Genomic DNA, 10,380 nt, shown 5'->3' with positions numbered 1-10,380 from the left:
TTTTTCGATAGGATGCAGAGGACTTTGAGGGTAATGAAGGCCACTTTGACTGAGTCAGTTGAGCTAGCTTCCTATAGACTTCGGGATGTTGCAGTTAATTGGTACAAGTCTTGGTAGTTGTACAGAGGTGAAGATGCCCTTCCAGCAGTATGACAGGAGTTTACAAAGGCTACCAGAGCTTAAACGGGTCAGAGTTGATAGGTTCTTGACCTTTCGGCACGGTAATATGAGTGTTCAGGATACAACCTTCAGTTTGATTCTTTGGCTAGGTATGCTCCCACTATTGTAGCTAAGATGGAGGATTGGGTTCACCGGTTCGTGATGGGGTTGGAGCCGCACTTACTTAATGACTGTATGTCGGTCTCACTTCATCCATGCATTGATATTTATCGTATTCAGGCATACACTCAGGGTGTAGAGGAGCGTAAGCAGAAGCAGAGGGCTGACCGTGAGCATGATAGGGGCCAAAGTAAGATAGCGAGATCTTTAGGTCCTTCTGGTGAGTTTCGAGGTGGTCTGAGACAGCAGTACCCGAGGTATCCAGCCCAACCATTGGCTAGTGCAACTCCTCAATTTGCGTTAGGAGATTTGATCGTTGCACCTATCCAGGGCCCAGTCCAAGTTCCAGGGCCTCTAGTTCTCAGTATAGGGGTGAGTCAAGTCAGATGAGGCCACCCTTGCCACGATGTGCTCAGTGTGGTAAGCAGCATGCTGGTCAATGCCTCGTGGGGTTGGGTTTTTGTTATACTTGTGGTTATCCAGGCCACGTCATGAGAGATTGTCCGACGGGAGGTAGTGTAGGTATAGTTCAACCAGCGGGATCTGTAGTTGGTTCATCATCATCAGTACGCCCCCTAGGCAAGGTTCACAGGCACCAGCCGGTCGTGATAGAGGTAGAAGTGGAGCATCTAGATCGAGCGGTCCTCAGTACCGCATTTATGCATTAGCGGGTTGACAAAATTAGGAGTCATCACCTGATGTTGTTACAAGAATATTATCAGTCTCCTCATATGATGTATATGCATTAATTGATCCAGGTTAGACCTTATCGTATGTCACTCCGCTGGTCGGTAGCAAGTTTGGGATAGAACCTGAGTTGATTAAACCTTTTGAGGTGTCTGCACCTGTTGGGATCCAGTGATAGCTAGACAGGTATATAGAGATTGTATAGTAGTAGTCCATAGTTGTTCTACAGTAGCAGACCTGATTGAGCTAGATATAGTAGAATTTGATGTTATAATTGGTATGGATTGGTTGGCTTCTTGTTATGCTTACGTTGATTGTAGATCAAAGATGGTTCGGTTCATGTTTCCAGGGGAGCCAGTTATAGAATGGAAAGGTAACACTGCATCGCTGAGAGGTAGGTTTATTTCCTATCTCATTGCAAGAAAGATGATCATAAAAGGCTATATTTATCACTTAGTTCGAGTACATGATGTGAAAGTAGACTCACCGACCCTTCAGTCAATCCCGATGGTTAATAAGTTTCACGATGAGCTTCCAGGCCTTCCACCAGAGTGGGAGATTGAGTTTGCTATTGACACATTACCAGATACTCAGCAGATATCTATTCCTCCTTATAGAATGGCACCTACAAAGCTGAGAGAGTTGAAAGAACAACTGAGGGATTTGCTTGAAAAAGGCTTTATCAGACCTAGTACATCACCGTTGGGAGCACTTGTGTTATTTGTGAGAAATAAAGATGGTTCCTTGCGGATGTGTATTGATTGCATGCAGTTGAATAAGGAGACAATTAAGAATAAGTACCTGCTCTCGAGGATTGATGATTTATTTGATCAGTTGTAGGGTGCCAAGTGTTTCTCAAAGATAGACTTGAGGTCTGGGTACCATCAGGTAAGGGTTAAAGAGAAAGATATTCCAAAGATAGCATTCAGGACCAAATACGGGCACTTTGAGTTTTGTGTTATGTCGTTTATTTGACCAATGCCCCAACAGTATTCATGGACTTGATGAATAGTGTGTTCAAGCCCTTTCTAGATCTGTTCGTGATTGTATTTATAGATGATATTTTGGTTTATTCTCATTTAGAGGTTGAGCAAGCAAATTATTTGCGTACTGTGCTCACAGTTCTACAAGAAAGGAAGTTGTACACAAAATTCTCCAAATGTGAATTCTGTAGCTTTCCTTAAACATATTATTAAAGGTGAGGGTATCCGGGTTGATACACAGAAGATTGAGGCAGTGAAGATTTGGCCTAGACCCACGACACCGACGGAGGTTCGTAGCTTCCTGGGTTTGGCAGGTTATTATAGGAGTTTTGTATAGGGATTTTCTTCTCTTTCAGCAACATTGACAAAGTTGACTCATAAGGAAACTAAGTTTCAGTGGACTGATGTTTGTGAGCGGAGTTTCTAGGCATTGAAGGACAGATTGACTTCAGTGCTAGTTCTGACACTCCTAAAGGGTATTGATGGTTATGCTATCTATTTTGCCGCTTCGTGCATTGGATTGGGTTGTGTTCTACTGCATCATGGTAAGGTTGTAGCTTATGCTTCTAGACAACTAAGAAAGCACGAGAAGAATTACCCAACCCATGATTTAGAGTTTGCCGCGGTAATTCATGCACTAAAGATGTGGAAGCACTACTTGTATGGCATTCATGTTGATATCTATATGGATCATAAGAGCCATCAATATATCTTCAATATATCTAGATGGTTGGAGCTACTGAAAGACTATGACGTTGATATTTTATTCCATCCAGGGAAGGCGAATGTAGTAGCCGATGCCATCAACCGTAGATCTATGGGTAGCCTGTCATATTTACAGCCAGAGAAGTGTGGAATAGCCCATGAGATTCATCAGTTAGCTAGTCTTGGAGTTCGATTACTAGATTCAGGTGATACCGGAGTTACTATTCAGGACATGATAACATCCTCTTTAGTGACTGAAGTGAAGGAACGCCAGTATGAGGATCCTGTGCTAGCTCATTATAGAGATACAACCCCTCAAAAGGAGAAGACACCATTTGAGATTACAGGAGATAGAGTCCTCAGATATCGAGGTCGATTATGTGTTCCTAATATGGCAGGGTTACGCCAGTAGTTATGGGATAAGCTCATTATTCTCGTTATTTTATTCATCCAGGAGCGACAAAGATGTATCATGATATCGAGGGAATATACTGGTAGGACGGAATGAATAAGGATATAGCAGAGTTTGTTGCTCAGTGCCCTAATTGTCAGCAGGTTAAGATTGAGCATCAGAAACCCGGTGGATTATTGCAGGCTATAGAGATTCCGACTTGGAAATGGGAAGTGAATAATATGGATTTCATCATAAGCTTACCTCGTACCCAGCGTAAGTTCAATTCTATATGGGTTATTGTTGATAGAATTACAAAATCAGCCCATTTTATGCATGTTAGGACTACGTATTCAGCAGAGGATTATGCAAGGCTTTACATTAAGAAGATAGTACGACTTCATGGTGTTCCTATATCTATTATCTCGGATACAGGTACTCAGTTTACAACTAATTTCAGGAGGTCCTTCCAAAAAGGATTGGGGACTCAAGTAAGTCTTAGTACAACATATCATCCCCAGACAGATAGTCAAGCAGAGCGTACTATTCAGACACTGGAAGATATGCTACGGGCGTGTGTGATGGACTTCAGGGGTAGCTGGGATGATCATCTTCCACTTATTGAGTTCACGGGTAATAATAGCTATCATTCAAGCATCCAGATGGCTCCATATGAAGCTCTTTATGGACGAAAATATAGGTCACCTATCGGATGGTTTGAGGTTGGGGAAACTAAGTTAGTAGGACCATAGTTGGTACAACAGGCAGGTGAGAAGACTAATCCTATACGGGAAAGGCTATTAGCAGCTTAGAGTCGTCAGAAGTCTTATGCAGATAATCGATGACGAGACTTGGAGTTTCAGGTAGATGACTGGGTATTCCTAAAGGTATCACCGATGAAAGGCGTTATGAGATTCGGTAATAAAGGAAAGCTTAGCCCTCGGTACATTGGACCATATAAGGTCATACGCAGAGTAGGCCATATAGCATATGAGTTAGACTTGCCTTCCAACTTGGAGTCAGTACATCCGATTTTTCACGTGTCTATGCTCCGCAAGTGTATTGGAGATCCTTCTAGAGTCATTCCAGTTGACGATGTTCAGCTCACAAAGCAGCTATCATATGAGGAAGCTCCCATTGCTATACTAGATAGACAAGTTCGGAGATTGAGAACTAAGGACGTAGCTTCAGTTAAAGTACTTTGGAGGAACAAGAATGTGGAGGACATGACTTGGAAAGCTGAAGAAGACATGAAGTCTAGGTATCCTCTCTTGTTTCTGCTTCTGGAGGAGGATTGGACTGAGACATCACAACCTTTAGGTACGTATATGGTACTTGATTCTTATGTTAGATATTGTCATTGGTCGTGCGAGGCCATTGGTGTTATTGATGAATGTGGCCCCGCGTGGATTTGTGTTGTTAGGTTTTCTACCTGACGGGTTGCTAGTAGTACCGTTATAGAGGAGACTCTGTCAAAATGTCTATAGATCTCCGGGAGTTTAACATTCGAGGACGAATGTTTCTAGGGGGGTGATTGTTACACGTTGTGCGTCCCAACGTGACGTATAATAAATATGAGACTTGTTAATTATGATTTAAATATGTTTAAAGTCATAATATGACTATATATGATGTTTGGATAGAAAATATAAAGTTTGGAAAAAGTCGAATTTAAGTTGTGGAAAAAGCGTCTAAGGATTTGCCTTGTAACAGAGCTTTGTTTTTAGCAATAAATTTCATATGCTATATGGGGTCTTTATGGGACATATTATATACCACATTTAAGATCTTGGAATTTAGTTTCTAACTCTATTAACCGTTTGTTCATACGATATCCGGATAAAAAGATATAAGCGTTGGAAGATGGGCCAATGATAGGGTTTCAAGCTAGCACCTCTTTGACTTTTCCAAACTTGATATATATAGGTCTTAAGACATCTTTATCTTCATTTTTACATAGAACACGACCGTAGAACATCCATAAACATATCCATAAGCTCTCTTCTATGGTTTCAAAGGAGATTACCATCCCGGGTGCGAAATCAAGAAGTGATAACATTAGAACGATCCCAACGACGTAAGTATCGCTATATCACCTCTCTTTTTCTTTGTTGTTTGAGTTTTGGAATACACTTCACTTCATAGTTAAGAAAACGTTTAATTTCTATATTTAAGCTTTAAATATCAAGGAAGGTTGATTCATTTCGTAATATTTAGAACTCACGGGACGGTGATCGGAAGCTGTGAGTTCGATTTATTTCACTTTTAGTGGACTATTTTGTAGTTCACTCGTGTTGGCCTATTATGCTGCTGATTGATGGAGTTTGGAAGGATGAATGGCATGGATAAACACCACATGTGGTAGGGTATTAAGTTGATCGCTCGTTGCTGCAATTTCAGGTTAATTGATAACTTATTGATTGGGTATGTTATGGTATATTTGGGGGTTTTATTGTATTGAAGGTCCTGAATGGTAGTTGGGTTATTTTCGAGTTGCTGATTGTATTATGTTTGTATCTTGCCTATAGTAGGCTTGAGGGAGCAGTGAAATCAGGGGAAATGCTGCTCGTTTTATCTTAAAATCGAGTTATCATTTGAGATACGTGATATACTACCGCTATCTAACTTGTACACGTATTTCTTTGTTATAGGGTTGGCGCGCTAGTTATCATAAGATTGTTGTTGAGTTGCATTGATGCCTTGAGGTATGTTAAGGCTATCAATTCTTTCCTTTTCTCATGATCCATATAATACAAACGAAACGTGCAAATGCTGAACTTTCATAAATGACTTTATTCATAGAAGTACTAGGCATTCCTATGTTCTCGATTCCCTATATGTCCTACTTTAATATTGTATGTTCATGGGTCTCATGATATTTCGTAAGATATTATTGACTTATTTCATTATGCATTTCATCCATTTATACATATATATTGACCCATGACCAGATGGCGTTATATATGCGTATAGTATATGTATATGGGATATGGAAAAAGGTTATGGTATTATATACGCACCACCACCTGATCATCTGGTATACGTTTATGATTTTGCCCACATAGGCTGATATGATATGATGGGATTCCCTCAGAGGCTTGATGATGTTATGTACGCATATACCGATGCATGATATGACATTTATATGCATATACATTACATTATAATTGTTTTATGATTCATAGAGCTATTTAGACTTACAGGTTGAGCCCTTTACTCCATGTTTCTTTCATGTCTTCTATATACTAATTTTAATGCCTTACATACTCGGTACATTATTTGTACTGACGCCCTATTTCCCGGGAGCCTGCATTTCATGCCCACATGTGCAGGTAGACAGGCTGACGGTCCCCCTCCTTAGGATCCTAGCTCAGCAAGAGTTGGTGTGCTCCATTTGATCTGTAGCTGCTATATATATATATAAGGGTATGACGAGGCCCAGTCCCGTCCTTTATATAGTTTTACACTATATTAGAGATCGGTAGAAAGTCATGTATAGTTGGATAGTATGTGGCCTTGTCGGCTCGCCCTACTATATTCTGCATGTATATGTATATATGTGTTCTGAGTATGTCTCCTCACGTATGTTATTCACACGATTCAGCAGTTTAGGGGCAGATGTTATGCATGCATGACCTACACTTATTTCATGTTTATATCTTCACTACAAAACAAATAGCGTTTAGCGACAGACATATGTCGTCGCTAAATATGTTATTTCCGTCGCTAAACTAGTTTAGCGACGAATTCAAGTTGGTCTCTAAAATGCTCGTAGCTAAGCTCATAGCGACGAAAAATACAAACCGTCGCAGATCTAGCGTCGGATTAGCGAGGCAATATATCCATAGCAAAGTTTAGCTACCAAAAATTTGTCGCTGTTTTGCTTGGTTTCGTCGCTATTTTGACTAATTTTGTCGCTACAATTCATAATAAAATTCTTCGTTTGTTCTAATTAGCAACAAAAGAATCCGTCGCTAGTTCTTCCTGCTTCTAGCGATAAAAATATTTTGTCGCCAATATGTCACAAGATTTAATTTTATGTGTTAATTTTAGCTACGAAACATATTTGTCGCTATTTCATTTTTAATTTTTAATTAATTTATTATTTTAAATGTACCCTGTTCAAGCATATTACAAAAATGCTATTAAATACACTTAATTAAAAGTGACTAGCATTAATATAAATTAACATTCAACAAGGTCCAAAATATATATCATAATACATATAACTGTATCGTTAAGTCCAAAACTTCCACAAGCATCAACAATAAAGTCTAAACAAAATAGGCTAACTATGCGAGGCTGGAGAGTCATGGTCATCATCAAAACCCAATGCATGAACCTCATTAATGTTAGCAGCAGTAGAAGAGGTAGGAACTGTAGGTGCCACATCTGATTGGTGGTTAGTAAGATCAATATTTTGCTGATGCGAGGGTAAAGAAACTAATTCGCGTGCCCGCTCAACGATTATAGGAACTATATGATCTGTCAGTACATGAATCAATCGTGTCACTAACTCATCCATATTCCCTATCGGTGTTGATTGAGCATTTGAAGGTGTTGCTGAGGAAGTTGCATCAGATCCATAAGAGTCACGAAGATTCGGCACGTAGTAGCATTTTGCTTGAAATCCAATACCATATACTCTTCTTTTCTTTTCTACTCCCGCAGCCTCGTAATATGCTTTACATTTATCAATATCAGATTGACTCTGTGTTTGTTGTTGTAATATTTTCTGATACTTTTCATGTAAAAGAGTTAATAATTACTGAAATTGAAACATTAAAAAATATTGAGTATTCAATTTACAAAATGAAAAAATATATGAAAGTAAAGTCAATAAAATCATTTAAAAAGTTGACTTACATGTATGATTCGGGATTTCTCACCAATAAAAGATTTTCTATCATTACCTTGTGTATGGGCGTGCAAATATATCTCACTTGGTGTTGGATCTCGACCCATTTTAATAGCCTATATAAAATATATTAAATTCAAAAGATTGGCAAAAAAATATTTGTATAAAAATGGGATTGAAAAATGACATAGAGAAAAGGAAGCAACTTAAGTAAAACAGAAAAACTAAAAACTAAATAAGTTCCCACCTTCAAAATCTTATTAGTTTAAGGCATAAGAACTTTTTTCTTTGGTGCCAAAATCTGTCTACTAGCTTAGTATTAGCTTATGATAATAATAACAAAGAAATATAAAATATAAAGGGGTCAAACTTCCAACAGTGTCACAAGGATGCATGTTTGGTGAAATAAACCTTTATACTTTTTTTTGTTTCATATCATTCGCCATGAAATCAAAAACAAAAAAATTGAATGGTTGTAACAGATGTAGAAATTCATCTAATAGTTAATAGTACTATTTGGCCAATTCCTTTAACAAACATATTTTTAATTGTTAAGAAAGGTGCACTAATTGATAAGAAAGGTGCGCTCTTGTAAATAGAAAGGTCAACAACTAGCAAGAAAGAAATCAACACCTAAAATTCCTTCATCCAGCTGCTAACTTCAATTTCGGCACATATTGACAACTCAAATTTTTCAAAAAACAATTCTCAAACAATGATTTCAAACACAAAATATTAAAAACTGAATAAGAGACAACCCGCAACTCACAACTTCAGGCAACCGAACTTAAATAAGATTTTCATATTTGAATTAGTGCAAACTTAAATGAGATTTTTAGATATTTTATATACACTTACAAGTCTCTTGTGATACTCCCTAACACTGATAGAGCCACCCGTGTGAGTCTCAGTGGCAACTCCGCTCTCATTACCATAACGATTGTTTGCATTTATCTCTGACTTTTCAACACACTTAGGATCTTTCAAACGTCTCATCCAACTTTGCCGCACATCATTTGGAAGAGATTTCCGTTGCACCCCATTTTTTTAAGTTTGCTAATAAAATCATTATATCGTTTTGCTGCCCTATGATCCCATTGGTTCCACACAGCAATATCAATTGAAGAATCCCAGTAGAATACTTTTTGAAATAATTTTGTAAAGTAATAACATTAATAAATTACATATAAAAGTTAATATACTTTCTAAATTCAATTGTGATGGATTATACCATGAATTTTCCAAAATAAAATCTTTTTGTCTCGTCCAAGCGTTTTTCTAATTGATTCCATTAGGATCAAGTTCATGCTTGAAAGAATTAGTTATACATTCAGAGTATTCTCTTGAACGTTCTAACCTGAACAGATTAGAAGATATTATTCCAAGGTATACCATATATCAATAACAATATATAAAAAATAATAGTAGAAGGATGGACTTACCCAGTGGGAGAAATAGTAAGAAGCGTCTGTGGCTCACGGGTACTGCTACATTTAACTTCGCCTATTAGGTTGCTTTGATTAGGTATAATTGGAGATGGTTCCAAATTAATAGGTAGGGTACTACCATGGCCTGATGTTTGAACTTGGTTGATGTGATCTGGTCCACCGGAGGAACTGATGCCACCTTGTTGAGGACTAGTTGTGGGAATGGGAATATTAGTCATGTTTTCACGAGTAGCACCATTACCCCTAACTAAAGATTTGCTTACACGACCTGCATTACCTCGGCCTCTCCCTCGAGGCACATCTACAAAAATATAAAAATAAAGAAGGATATGATACAATGCATATCTAACTGTATTATTAATCTAAACTTTATTAGCAAACAACAACTTATACCATTTATACTCACTCTTATACCACTTATTAGCATACTGTATACTCACTCTGATACAACTTATACCATTTATACTCACTCTTATACCACTTATTAGCATACTGTATACTCACTCTGATACAACTTATACCACTTATTAGCAAACATCAGCTTACTTTATTAGCAAACAACAACTTAATTTCTTATTCCCGTTTTCTTAACTTTTTTCTTTTTGGAAGACTAATACCAATTATGTTAGAAAGAAGGGAAGCTAGCTTATACCACTTATGGTAGTTTAAATGAACATACAGATGCAATAAGAAGGCTTTGATTGTTTAAATTGAGACTTAAAAAGATATTTACCTGAATCCTTTCCATAAATGGTGGAAATCAAATATGGTATCAAGCAGCTTATCCAATCACATCAGACATGAACATCACTATAACCAAGACCACTTATCATTATAAGCTAACATATAAGACATGATTTGTTGATAGAATCAGAAACCGCAGGAAGAGAATGGATAAAGTGCGAGCGGACGACATAACACAACACTGATGGATGGAACTCTTTCAACTGTCTGATGAAAGAGATATGCACAGAAACTATGTATGATAGACATTGATACACTGGCTGTCATAACATGTCAAGTTACAAC

General features: G+C 37.9%; 1 pseudogene; it reads right to left on the bottom strand.

The window, feature by feature from the left end:
* Nucleotides 1-7,256: 7,256 nt before the first annotated feature.
* On the bottom strand, nucleotides 7,257-9,639 carry LOC104111352 (uncharacterized; annotated as a pseudogene).
* Between the last annotated feature and the right edge of the window lie 741 nt (nucleotides 9,640-10,380).

Source organism: Nicotiana tomentosiformis, chromosome 7, assembly GCF_000390325.3.
Source record: "Nicotiana tomentosiformis chromosome 7, ASM39032v3, whole genome shotgun sequence".
In the NCBI taxonomy this organism is placed as follows: Eukaryota; Viridiplantae; Streptophyta; class Magnoliopsida; order Solanales; family Solanaceae; genus Nicotiana; species Nicotiana tomentosiformis.
Note: the sequence above shows the minus strand (reverse complement) of the source record. Positions and strands in the feature narration are given on the sequence as shown.